At 38.8% G+C, this 12308-nt stretch overlaps 1 protein-coding gene across 3 annotated transcripts in view; it reads left to right on the top strand.

Annotated features, from left to right (window-relative positions):
• Positions 1 to 1487: 1487 nt before the first annotated feature.
• Positions 1488 to 12308, top strand: part of CEP128 (centrosomal protein 128) — a 382829-nt gene continuing 372008 nt past the window's right edge. Inside the window, exons 1-2 of one of the 3 annotated variants that reach the window (XM_032593430.1) lie at positions 1488 to 1675; positions 3602 to 3756. The gene's annotated coding sequence lies outside the window, so the exon portion shown is untranslated. The other 2 variants (XM_030319713.1, XM_032593431.1) reach the window with 2 other exon arrangements.

Here is a 12308-nt window from a genome sequence, read left to right as displayed (position 1 = left end):
TTTGATCAGATATCACTTCCTTAAAAAGTTTCTATTTTATGTGTCTGCATTGAAACCTACCCAGTACTCTATCACCCAGATTTGTAGAAATTTGTTTAATGGTATGTTTCTTCACTTAGAGCAACATGTTCGTCTCCTCACGTTTACTGCATTTTGAGTGTCTAATACAATGTTTGGATACTAGAAAGATACGGCATACATTTGCTGAATTAAATGAATGAATGTAATTGTTTTGAAAAATTAAAACATTAACAGGTAAATAATAGAGTTATTATGCTTCTGCATGCATATGGGGAAATTTTATGGCTGTTCTGAATTATCTTAATCTCTGTGTCAGGTGGAGTGTATTCTTGAATACAACTGTGAGCAAGCAGCTTGAAGATAGATGAAAATACATAGGTAATTTTTAGAAGAATTATGTTCAAACTGGTTATGAAATAAACTTTACCCCTCAGTGTTGGCCAGAGAAAATGTTGGAGTTATTGTAACACATCAAATTTATATGCTAATTATTTATGTTTTTGTGTATGACAGGGAGAGAGAGAGAGAAAGAGATGTGAAGGGAGAGTGGGAAGTGAGGAAGGGCTGAGAAGAGAGGTACTGATTTTAAAAGATTTGGCCCCTGCCTTTGAAGGGCTGAGTCTGATGGAAGAGACCAACAGGGAAATGGATAATTACAGTACAAAATTATTAGAATAGGGAAACTATGCATTTAATGCGATCTAGCTCTTCTTGAGGTAGCCAAGAAAGCTTTCACAGATAAGGTAAATTTTGATTTAAGACTTGAGGAAGTGATCAATGGTCTTTTTGGCAGAGCACAAAGAAATGAGGCTCTATATGACTAATTGATTTTTCATTTCTTAGCTTTTCCAAAGTTGAGTTCTTTGTTGACGTTTTTATTGCCTTTTCTCAGCTGAAACCGACTTCTCTGAGTGGCATACGTCTGTCTCATGTTCTAAAATGACTGTGGAGATGACACTCTAGACTCAGTGTAGTAGCAATCATGAAGTGACAGCCTTAAAGACTTTGGTTTGCCATTAATGAGTTAATGTGATCTTGGGTAAGTCACTCACTCTTTCTAGGCCTAAAGGGTTTTATTAGATAATCTTCTCTGTTCCCTTCCAGTTCTAAGAATTTGTGGATCTTAGGAAAAAGACATTGTGCTCTGGTAGTAAGAGGATTTGTACGTTTCACTCATGGAAATGACTCTTCCCTGTCTGAAAGCAGTAAAAGAAACAGAGTCTGTCATTATTGCAACTACTTCGAATTTTTCTTTTCTTTTTTTTCTTAAGTGAATATTTTGGACTTTTCTGATTAAATTACTGTTAATTCACTCTCAGGTGTTTGCTTCCTGTAGAGGTTACTGGCCCTTTAAAAAAAAAAAAAGAACAGGGCAAGAGGGCGAGGCCCAGGGACTCAGGTGCCAGCTAATCCGGCTTCTTCCGGGAAAGTGGCCCTTAGGCCAGTCGTATGACATCCTGGGATTTGAAGTTTCTCCTAGGGCCTCTCTCCCTGGACGACTCCTTGCTTTTGAGGACAAGATGGACTACAACTCCCAGAGTGCCAAGCGGCAACAGCAGCGGGGTCTTGTTCGCTCGCTGTGGCTGGGCGGCTAGTTCAAGTTGCCATAGCTGCGAGTCTGGAGAGAGCAGAGTCGGTTGCGCCGCAGCGTCAGGTCAGTTGCACCTTCTGGGTCGCTGGCGGCCGTGGGAGCCGGGAGGGGCCTCGGCGATGATCCGGCTTTAAGGACTTAGGGTCCTTTTCTATCTCAGGTACCTGCCCTCAAATGCCTACTCGCCCTTTCTTTACTGCTTCCTTATCCTATCGTAGTCGTTTTAGGTCTCACTTCCCCTGGTCCCAGAGGTGGGGACCCAAAAGCTACAAGGAAATCTGGAGTGGGGCCTTGGATGGGTGGAGTGTTGCCAGGGTAGGGGGAGACAGCGTGCCTGGTATCCCGTCGCCCCTTCTCTCGGCGTGAGTGTTCATAGATTCTGGCCAAGTCATCCAGGGAATTTGAATTACGTAGGCTTTTTTTTTTTTTTTTTGAGCGGTTAGTTTTGTTGCTAGCAGCTGCGAAGCCTGAGCTGTCAAGGATTTGGGCTCATTCTGGTGTTAGCTTGACGGGGATATAACTTGACGTTTTTGTACCTGTTCTATGGTTACAAAAGTTTGCTACCCTTGGGAACACTGTATCAGCGACCTGGCTTTCCCAGGCCATGAAGGAGGTTGCCCCAACATTAGCTGTTAACAGTCCCTTATTTGAGTTATTTAGCAGGAACACCTGACATTGAATTCCAGCCTCATCCTTTATTGGTTTGATGAAGCTCAGTCACTTGCACAGACGTCTTTAAAACCACGTTGCAGCCGTTCTCAGTTTTGTGTGGAGTATCTAGCACAGGACCTGACACAGAAATGCTCAGTATTTGTTATTTATTTTATCAATTATGCAGATCTTTGCTGTGTAATAGAAATAAAATGTGAGCCACACACCCGTTTACATTTTCTGGTGCCCACGCTAGACAAGTAACAAGAAACTGGTGAAATTAATTTTAAGAATTTATTTAGCATAGTATGTCCAAAACGTTTTCATTTTAGCGTGTAGTCAAATGTGAAATTTATTGAGATATTTTACATTCTTAAAACAATTTTTTTAATGGCATTAAGTCTTCACATTCTTTTATGTATTTTACACTTACAGCACGTGTCATTTCAAACTGACCAGGTTTTAAGAGCTCACTAGGCCACATGTGGCCAGTCACTACTGTATTGGCAGCACAGATAGAAGATTAAAATTTCAGCCATTTCACATTGGCACAGAACAGTTTGGTTATTGGTATAACTCACCTGGGGAAGTTTGCCCCCCCCCCCTTTTTTTTTTTAAAGAAGAGTGAATTGTGCACTATACCTGTGTCATCCCAGTCTGTCCTCTCTGTCATTGCATGATCTGGGCCATTTTGAACCTTCTAACAGTTTACTTTAACTTTTCCACAATACTTTTTTTTTTTTTTTTTTTTTTGAGACAATGACCAATTATCAGAATAACTAGCTGGGTTTTTGCAGATTGCTTTGAAAGCAGTCACAAAGAATTGAAAACATTTCTGTCCGTAGCTCTTTCCTACAACCAAAGGCATTTTACTTACTGATTTGCAATACTAAATGTGGGAAGAATTGGGCAGCTTATAAAATGTTGCCTTTGGGAGTGCTATCAGATAGTTCTTTACTGGCTTAGAAATACAATTTAGCCATCAAATTCAGAAGTAACATGTTAATTTCGTTATCTGCCTTAGTTAGTTTACCCACTAATAGATCTGCTCAGGGACACTACTTTTGGCCAGACTTTGGCTACAATTCACCCTAGCCAGCCCAAGGGGTTACCAGGCATGAGTGGAAGTGACCAGTGAAGACTATGCTGGCTGGGCACTTGGATGTAAAGAATTCCTGTGAGTTCACTGGGACTTTTACATGATCTAAGGATAATTTTCTGTGTTCTCTGATATGCACTAAATTGTGTGTAGTGAGAGTGAGCTTATTTTGATCTTTCATTATATAAAAAAATTAAGGTTGTAAGTGTGTTTTACCCCCTTGTTTCATTTGTCTGTAGGTGATTTGGGGAAGGTGTAGGGCAACCAAAGATCGTCTACTTGACTAAGCCTTTTGCCCTGAACCTCATGAAGAAATGATAGGAGGCAGACATATGTGCCAAAGAAGAGCACTGAGCTCAGAGGAGAACAACACGGAGTTTTGGGGGTGTGTTTTGTAAGTATGCTTTCTCCCTGAGTTTCTGAGCTAACAAATGTTTGCTATGGTGGATAAATATATTTCAACAGATAGACTTGGAGGGGGGGGGGCAAGAAACTCCTTTCTAATATGTAGTACAAAGATAAAATAGGTTGGTTGTGAAAGGGTGTTACAAAAATGCAGATGAACAAAATAGATTTGATGTTACAGAAATTCAGGGGGAACAAACTAGATACCTCAACAAAAGCAATAGTGATGCATCTGTTTCTGTTTGACCAGTATTTGAGAACCTATTTTGTCCCAGGCACTGTATTAGCCACCTTTTGCATTTTATCTCTGTGCCACTTTTATTATGCTTATTTTCATTTTACAAATGAAACAGTTGAGGTTAAGATAGAGTTTTTTGACTTTCTTGGTATCTGGAGGCCCAAAAGAGTGGTCTTTGTCTCCAGACCTGTTGATTCCAAATCCCAGTCCTGTCCACTACAAAGAGGACCCATTGCTGTTTATGACTGCTCTTAAGTCAGATTTGATTTAGAGTTAGCGTTTTTAGATTAGGTATACCATATAAGCAATGTTTACTGTTTTTTGTCTCTTTATATATTCAGAGGGTTCTGTTAGCTTTTTCAGTTTTTTTAAGGTATAATGTTCTTTACATTATTGAGGTAAGAGTTATAATTTGTGATTTCTGTAGACTATGCATATTCAACATTCAACATGAATTGAAAATCAAGGGTGTAGTGTTAAAAACTCAAGTGTTGCAAAAACAAACAAACAAAACTCAAGTTTTGCAACATAGATTTAAAATTCTGGACACTTTTTAACATTTTCATGTTGCATTTTGATAAAGGCACTTAAACATATAGGGGAGACCCATTGAGACCTTGCAGTAACACTGTGTCCAAGATCTGTGTTGTACAAAGTCCTTAGATTTAAAGAATTTTAGAGCTGGAAGGACCTGCTAGGATAATCTAGCCCAGAAATTCTCAGCTGCAGTCTTGACACATCTGGGAATAATATGCAAATAATCTAGAGTTTATTGTTATCCATAGAGTATTGTCACTAGGTTGATTCTAGTAGAAAGTGTTTTCAGCATGTTCATAAATATCCCATAGTGTGTTTTTATTTCTTGTTAATATTACAAGTCAGCACATAAAATTCTCCTTGTGGGTTTTAACTGCTACCAGTATCCCAATGACTAGATACATTTACTGTATTATTTGTGTTTTTTCTTATTTATTTATTTACTAACATAAATAACTCTGCAATGAAATTATATGTACACCTACAGGTAAGATGTATACATTTGACTTCTGTTTTCCTGGAATAATATTTATAGATGTAGAATCTAAAAAAATTTTTTTAAACATTTATTCATTTTTGAGAGAAAGAGAAAGAGACAGAGCATGAGCGGGGGAGGGGTAGAGAGAGATTGGGAGACACAGAATCTGAAGCAGGCTCCAGGCTCTGAGCTGTCAGCACAGAGCCTGAAGTGGGGCTCAAACTCATGAATGGTGAGATCATGACCTGAGCCGAAGTTGGATGCTTAACTGACTGAGCCACCTGGGCGCCCCTATAGATGTAGAATCTATATACCTACTAGATAGAATCTAGATGAATATTACTTATTTTTACTTGTCAGTTTTCTAGAAAAGCTAGAAAAGCTATTCTGTTAATACTCTTACAGTAAGGGGGTGCCCATGCCAAAGCTTTTTTTCATTTATACAAAACAGAGAAAGGAGAATCTGATTCTATCATTTTAGTTGGCATTTATTAGTGAAATAAAGTATGTTGTATGTTTGTTAGGGCTATATGTGTTCTGTGAATCACCTGTTTATGTATCCTTTGCATCCTTTACAACTGCACTATTCTTTTTTAAGTTAATTTTTATTTTTTGAGAGAAGGGGAAAGGGGCAGAAGGAAAGGGAGCAAGACAATCTTAAGCAGGCTCTATGCTCAGGCAGAGCCGGACGTGGGGCTTAATGTCACGATCATGACCTGAACTGAAATCAAGAGTTGAATGCTTAATTGACTAAGCCACTCAGCACCCCCTGCTTTAGATTTTTAACGTTGTTTCTGGTGTCTTGTTATTAATGATTATGAGTGGTCCTAAGAGGCTGATCAGGCTTTTCTCAGATACAACCCCTCTCTGAAATTCTTATAACTCTTTTTCTTTCTTATTTATTTATTTTAAGAGATAGTGAGAGGGAGAAAGAGGATCCCAAGCAGGCTCCATGCTGTCAATGTAGAGCCTGACACAGGGCTCAAACTCACACACTGAGATCATGACCTGAGCCGAAATCAAGAGTCGAATGCTTCTACGACTGAGCCACCCAGGCGCCCCTGAAATTTTTATAACTCTTAATGTAGATCTGTACAATGCTGGTGCTTACAGTGTTTGGGAGATGGGAGTATTTGTGGTTACATGAATCCAGTTAGCTGATGAACATTTAGAGTCTACCCTGTGCATAGGAGTTGCCATATAAGTGCTCATGAGTGAATGAATGAGTGCTCATGGGTGAATGGATGAGTGAATTAAAGGTAAACCTAAACTAAGCTTTTCTGAAGAGAGATGTCATTGAAAAAGTGACCTATGATTAGTATTTTAAAGGAAGAAGAGATAGGCAAATTTTATAGATCCTAGAAAGAAGAGAAAAGCTTGTCATGCGAGAGTGAAGGCTTTAAAATGGCAAAAATGGGTGAGTGGCAGTTGGTACATTGAAACAGTACTGAGAATGGACCCAGATGATAAAGAGCCTAGGTAATTTGGAGTTTAGAGCTCTGTAGTACAGATAAGCAATAACTGAGGAATTGAGGAATGCCGGTGCAAATGACAATGATAAGGTGATTTGTAGTAAGTCAAGGAAATCCTCTAGTTTTTTAATTAAAAAAAATTTTTTTTAATGTTTATTTTTGAGAGAGAGACAGAGTACAAGCGGAGGAGGAGCAGAGAGAGAGGGAGACAGAATCTGAAGCAGGATGCAAGCTCTGAGCTGTCAGCACAGAGCCAGATGCAGGGCTCGAACTCACGAACTGAAGATCATGACCTGAACTGAAGTCCGACAGTGAACCAACTGAGCCACCCTGGCGCCCTGGAAACCCTCTAGTTTTGATTCAGTTATAAGTTTTCACACACGTATTCAAGTCAATTTGAAATGTTTATCCTTATTTACTCTAAGTAGACATATTATCAAGTATCAAATATTCCTATTGATACTGCTTTTCAGTTAAATCCATATTGTTTGAAGGCTTAAGATAATTAATCTAAGCCATTTATCACTAGAATTATTTCATGCAACAATTATTTAATTAGTACATGCTGTTTGCAAGGGCCTGTACTTTGAAATTTGTCTCTGGATTAATCAGACAGGAGAATAAGGAAAATTTACCTGTAAATTCATTTAAAAATGTTCCAACTACATGCCCAGCACTATGCTAGATATTGAAATACAACCATGAACAAAGTAAATAGAGTCTCTGTTGAAATTTAGAGTCTACTGAGGGAACAGACAAGTAAACAGCCAGTTTGTCTATCGGCTGTAACGAGGTCATATCCACTATGGGCACTTGGCCCGGAGTTTGGAAGCAGTGAAGGAAAGTTTTTTAAGGGGCGTTTTCTGTGAACTCAGATTTGAAGGAAAAGGTAAGAGTTAACCAAGGGAAAAAGAGTGAAAATGTTCTAGGCTGTGAATCTGGCAGTGAAATGAGTCTGACCTATTCAAGGAATTAAAAAAAAAATATGTGTCACAAATATTAACATTTTATGGGCATGTTTAATGTCTTACTATGATTATAGAGCTATAAGAATGCAGAGGAAAGACAGATCACTTCTGGCTGGAGATGAAAGGCATCCGTGAAGTTATATTATCTGTGCTATGCCTGGAATGATGAGTGGACTTGAAATAAGTGGCAATAGTAGACAGCAGAAGGTGTTCTAGATAGAACTAGTGACATTAGTGAAGAATGAAGTGGTGGGAGAATCTGGTGTAACAGCAGCTGAATGTGGGCCTTATGCTTGTTACAGTTCTTTTGTTGGAGAAGGGTAGGGGGGCTAGCTGGAGGTCTTGAATTCCTGAATTCTTGAATTCAAGAACCTAGACTCAATCTTCCATGGGCAATGAAGTGTCAGTGAAAGTTGGAATGGACAGGAAAAGACTCCTAGTTAGCGAAACTATGTTGGTGTCTAGGAATGAGTCGAGAAGAGTCCTGGATTCTGAGTGGTGCCATTGGTGAAGAGAAGGGATAACTAGGAATCTTGGGCTTTGGAGAAAGGTTCGAGACTCAGCTCTGCCACCTGGTAGCCCTATAACCTTGGACACTTAATACTCAGTTTCTTTACACCTTTTGTATATATATCAGGACAATAATACTTTGTAGGGTTATTGTCATATGGCAATCTGTTATGTGAAAGCACTAGTTATTCAGCATTAATATTGTCTCAACTGTTGTTTTTTTGAAGGATTTTGAAATTGAGCTTTTTAAAGTGGGGTCTACTTCCATGGAGTCCCAATGATTTAATTTTTAAGTGTAATTGGTTTTAAATGATATTATGTTTATTTAAATAGTATTTAAATGATATTATAGTGCATGTCATTATAATTGGATTCCTTTCTAATCCTGTAGATGTTTTTAAAATTTTTTAAAAATGTTTATGTTGATAGAATCCCAAGCAGGCTCCATACTGTCAGCGTAGAGCCCAAAGTGGGGCTTGAACCCATGAACCTTGAGATCATTACCTGAGCTGAAATCAAGAGTCAGACGCTTAACTGACTGAGCCACCCAGGCGCCCCTAATCCTGTAGGTTTAAAATTTTTATTCATACTTTTAAAAACATTCCCAGAAACAGTTCATGGTACAAGTCAAAGTTAAGAACTCCTAATACCTTTTTTTTTTTTAATTTGTAAGTTATATTCTCCCTCCCTCCCTCCCTCCCTCCCTCCCTCTCTCTCTCTCTCTCTGTGTGTGTGTGTATGTATATATATATATATATATAGTTTTTTTTAATGTTTATTTATTTTTGAGAGAGAGAGACAATGCAAGTGGGGGAGGCACAGAGAGAGAGGGAGACACAGAATCCGAAGCAGGCTCCAGGCTCTGAGCTGTCAGCACAGAGCCCGATGTGGGGCTCGAACCCATGAGCTGTGAGATCATGACCTGAGTTGAAGTCAGATGCTCAACTGACTGAGCCACCCAGGTGACCTAAATTATTTTCTTATACTTTGGAAAGAGTATATAAATCATTCTATTTATCCACTTTTAAAATTAAGAATAAATACCAAACTCTTGAATGAGTGTATCAGTAAGTACGATAAAGATATATTCTATGTTTTTATTATAGAAGAGTTACAGGAAAGATCTAAAGATGCCAAGTAAAAAAAGAATGGGGCAAGAAAGAAATATGGGGATTGAGAAAGAGTGGCAGAAAAAGAGAAATAGGAAATACATTTACATCATGAAGAGAATGCTTTTTTTTTAAAAATTTAAGGTTTTAGGGTATGGTTTCTGAAAAAATAGATACGCTTTGCTGTCTGAAATGGGTTGTAAATATCCTTTTTACAATTTTTTAAAGTTTGTTTGAGAGAGCGAGAGATTGCAAGTGGGGGAGGGGCAGAAAGAGGGAGGGGAAGAATGAATCCTAATCAGACTCCACACTGTCAGTGTGGAGCCTGATGCAGGGCTCGATCTCGATCTCGGGGCCTTTGGACTCTTAACTGATTGAGCCACCTAGGTGCTCTAGTTGTAAATATTCTTAACAAGAGACAGGATTATTTAAAAGACATCTTAAAATAGCTGTAATAAATTGGATTAATGGCAGATGTAAGTATTTAATACTTTATTATGCTCATTATATAAATCTTTAAGCAAGCACATATGGAATATTCCAGCCTTAAGTGCATTTCTTGGAGGGGGAGGATGGATCATAAGAAACAGAGTAGGGGAGGACAAAGAAAACGTTTGAGTGATTGGGCAGTGTATTTGGAGTTTACATAATTCTTTATGTATAGAATGCAGTGGAGAAAGCAGAGTCACAAGATGTGACTTCCAGTACTGTTATTGTAACTTTTTAGCAAAGCCATCATGGACAAATATTTTAGCCGTTTCTCTTCAGCAAAGGTAGAGAGTTGTAATTATACCAACTTCACAGGATTGAAATGGGAGATCAAAAGAGAAAAGACTAACAAATGCTTTGTAAGCCATATAGCAATATGCAAATTTAAGGTACAATAGGAATAAGAACAATTTTCCTTTCTTAAAATTGTTTGGTTCCCTGGGAAAGTCAAGGGGAGTTTTGTTTATACTTTAAAAACTAAGAGGAAGAGAACAAATGTGCTTTATAATATACTGAGGAAATTGCTGGTTTCTTTCAAAAAAACTTAATGTTATACAGAGAACAAATATCCCCAGCTGCTATTTATGATTGTTTAGATTTTTTTTCTCAAAAATTGCTAGCCTGTCACTTGTTTCATCAACTGCTTGGGCTTATTTTGTGCATCCTAATTTGAATCTGTTTTTTTTTCTTCCACCATTAGAAGACAGTCTGAAACCCACCTGTTTTCTGAAGGAGAGTAGGCTTGAGAAGAAACTTCAGGAAATTCACCATCCTCTGAACTAAATCAAATGATTTATTAGTAAACTATATTTTTCAGCTAGATTAGCTCTTGCTGCATAGCAAAGCAAAACTGGAGGCATATGACAATACATGTTTATTGCCTATGCGATGGGTTAGCTAAGCTGTCTGCTTATCATCTGTAGACTCACTGATTTGTCTGTGTTCATCTGGCTGATCTAAGCTGGAAATCACTGGGCAGCCATGGATCCCACACCTTCCTACACCATAGGCTGGGCACATCCTGGTGATGGAAGCCTTGCAAGAGAGCAAATTCCAGTGTGTAATCTCATTTCAAGCCCCTGCTTGTGCCATGTCAGCTAAAATCCTATTGGCCAAAGTGAGTCATATAGCTAAGCCCGGTTGCTGGGGCCCGGGCTGGTAACTCCACCTAGAAGTAAGGATAGTGTGTATAGGGAGGGATGAAGATTAGAGCCAAATGATGCAGTGTACTGCACTCTTGTTCTGAAAGTACTTACATCAGGGAAACATTCTAAGTAGTTTCGGTCCTTCTGCTCAGGAGTAGTATATCCTTCTGGTTTTATAGTCTATAGGGATGGCTTATAGCAAAGTCGTATTACCCAATTTTCCTTCTTGTCTGTAGAGGAAAGCATTATCTTTTGAACATTTAACCTTGATTCATTCTTCATGATTGAATTTCTTGTTTTTAATTAGGGAATGAGACTGGTAGACTTCCTTTGTCTTGGTTCTTCATCTAAAATAAAGTTGCAAGCACAACTGCTCAGTGGGGCCAGTGAGGTAACTCACCATGTGAAGCAGGTCCAGTGGGGACTGGGGCAAACAGGAAGGTGCGTGCCTGACTCTAAGGCAACTACGGCGTCCCATGTTGCAATGGGAGAATTCACCCCCAGTGTTGCCAGATCGTTGGATTTTTCAAGAGAAGCTAGAAATTGGAATTTTTATATGAAGTCTCTTTGTTTTCCAATTAAAGCTTTAAAATCACACAGTGAACATTATTTTTAAGTACATGTTGGTTGTCTGTAGTCCTCCAGTGTTCATCCACCCATTTAAGCAAAATGGTGTCAGAAACTTGGGGATGCTAGTCTCCCTTGGTCCATGCTGATATCTTGCCCAGTCTGAAGCAGTTTGGACGGTTACTAGAAGTTGTCTCTACGCACAGAGGACTTCATTCTTGCCTGCTATTTGGGGAATAGTGTAAGAAATATTTTTTGGCTGGCAAATGCAAGAGTTCAAAACTAGGATTTAATTACAAATAATAAATCCATCTTGGGTTTGTCAGCATCCATTTCTCTTGTAAGTTTTTCTTGAGTTTTCATTTGCTGTTTTTTATCTTGACATGTTTTACTTTTTATTTAATTTTGTAAACTCCCTTGTTGATTTTAGAAGTGTGTGTGGGTGTGGGTGTATATCTAAAATATCTGTATCATTTTGATGGTGAAACAGGGAGGGGATTATTAAGTAACTTTGTTTTCTTTTAAAACTGATACTGATTTTTAGCAACTGGCACATGTATAATTATCTGAGCAGCTCCTAGTGTTTTTCTCCATGTCCGAGTAAGCTGTCCTTTTGTATGGTATATGGCCTTTTCCAGAAATAGCCCTGCTTGGTGGGCACTGGTCCCTGTAACTCTGTTCTTGAACTCAGAGGTACTGGAGTAAAGGGAGCAAAATGCAGCCTAGGAGCTGAGCCTGCCTGGCTTCACCCATGGAATAGAGTGTGGGAGCGTGAGCGGGAGAGAGAGGAAATGCATGGCAGCAACAGGAATAAATGGGACATACAATAAAAAATCAAATTGTGTGTGTGTGTGTGTGTGTGTGTGTGTGTGTGTGTGTGTGTTTAAATGTTAATTCTCTAAGTTCTTAACTGGAGATGATGATTTAACCAGCACTTGTGCTCCTTGCCCATGCCCTGGGGACATTGAGCAATATCTAGAGACAGTTTTAAATTTACGCCCTGGTGAAGGAATGTGGGAGCTTTGCTT

Source organism: Lynx canadensis, chromosome B3 (genome assembly GCF_007474595.2).
Source record: "Lynx canadensis isolate LIC74 chromosome B3, mLynCan4.pri.v2, whole genome shotgun sequence".
Taxonomy (NCBI): domain Eukaryota; kingdom Metazoa; phylum Chordata; class Mammalia; order Carnivora; family Felidae; genus Lynx; species Lynx canadensis.
Note: the sequence above shows the minus strand (reverse complement) of the source record. Positions and strands in the feature narration are given on the sequence as shown.